This window comes from Apis dorsata, unplaced genomic scaffold (assembly GCF_000469605.1).
Source record: "Apis dorsata unplaced genomic scaffold, Apis dorsata 1.3 scaffold_19, whole genome shotgun sequence".
Taxonomy (NCBI): domain Eukaryota; kingdom Metazoa; phylum Arthropoda; class Insecta; order Hymenoptera; family Apidae; genus Apis; species Apis dorsata.
Genome location: NW_006263321.1, coordinates 130,612 through 131,881, shown reverse-complemented (window position 1 = coordinate 131,881; position 1,270 = coordinate 130,612). Strand labels below are relative to the sequence as shown.

Sequence of the window (1,270 nt, the reverse complement as noted above, 5' to 3'; positions counted from 1 at the left end):
ACGACGTCGGGTACGTGGGGGATATGTGCGGGTGCGCCACGTCCACGCGACGAGGACTGGGGACTGCTGCGGGTAAATCGGCACGGCGCACCAAGTCCTCGTGCTCCCTACACAGCAAGCCCGGGATACGGTAGCTCGTCCTTCACCGTTACTCCTCATCGACGCCCGCGGGCAATGTGCCCACCCGCCGGCAGAGCAACGTGAGTCTATCTTTTATTCTCCTCCGCTTTTTTATTTTTTTTTTTTCGCCCGAAATCGTTCGTTTCGTCCATCTCGTCGTTATTAATTCCTCCTTGTTATTTGCGCGTCGCGTAATTAATTCCTCCCGTGTAATTTTGTTTCGAATTTCTTATCGCCTTTCTTATATCGTATATTGTTATCTATAAATGTATACAATCGTACGTCGTACGTCGTATCCAAATTCTTGGAATTCGTAATACGCCAGCTGTGTTATGTTTACGTGTTTCGTACAGAGAAAATTTCCTTGTCTCTTGTGTTTATATTATATGTATACACGGATAGCGTACGCGCGATCGTTTCTCATTTCGATCGTGTCGTTGAACCCGTGTACACGCGACGCTGTGGAACTGCGCCATCGTTATTTCTAACGCGACAATAGTAAAACGCCATTGGTATTTCATTTATGTAAATAAGCGACAGTCTGCGCACCGGAAATTTCGCGACAATTCTACGAGCGAGAGATGTTGCGCGTGTGAATTAATTTAATTAGTCCGTCGATGCGAATAATTTTAAGGGCGTTGTCATCGTCACGTGTCCACCCTCGCGAGTGAAACAAGAGCGTATAATTAAATTCTTCTCTCTTCGATCAGGTGAAACTTTAAAACGTAACCTTTCTCGTTTCGCAAACAACTAATTTCTCCCTCTCTCTCTCTCTCTCTCTTTTAGTCTCTCTCTCCCTCTCTCTCTCCCCCTCGTTCGAGAATGATCTCCTTTTCAAAGTGTACCGATCCGTTCGCTTTTGTAACGCGAATCTTAAAATGGAATCGAACATTGTGGGAACCAGGATCAAAGCGAGATTCGTTTTCTTTTTTTTTTTCGCGAAATATTTAAAATCGACATGCAAGCTAAACTAACGTGTCTCCTGCCGTTTCGTTAATTATTTTTTTTAAATTAATCTTTCTCGTTCGCAGTTGTACTCGGCTCGAAGTCGAGTACGAAAATATCGGTATCGATAATCGATCGATGGAATAGAATCTCATCCCTCTTCGAAAAGGGAATCAATCCGAGAAAACGAATCGATCGATTCGTC

At 44.3% G+C, this 1,270-nt stretch overlaps 1 protein-coding gene across 1 annotated transcript in view; it reads left to right on the top strand.

Moving 5' to 3' along the window:
* Positions 1 to 6: 6 nt before the first annotated feature.
* The window catches only part of LOC102672092 (acetylcholine receptor subunit alpha-L1), a 107,885-nt gene continuing 106,621 nt past the window's right edge, over positions 7 to 1,270 (top strand). The window contains exon 1 of the mRNA XM_031509882.1: positions 7 to 200. The gene's annotated coding sequence lies outside the window, so the exon portion shown is untranslated. The remainder of the gene's footprint in view (positions 201 to 1,270) is intronic.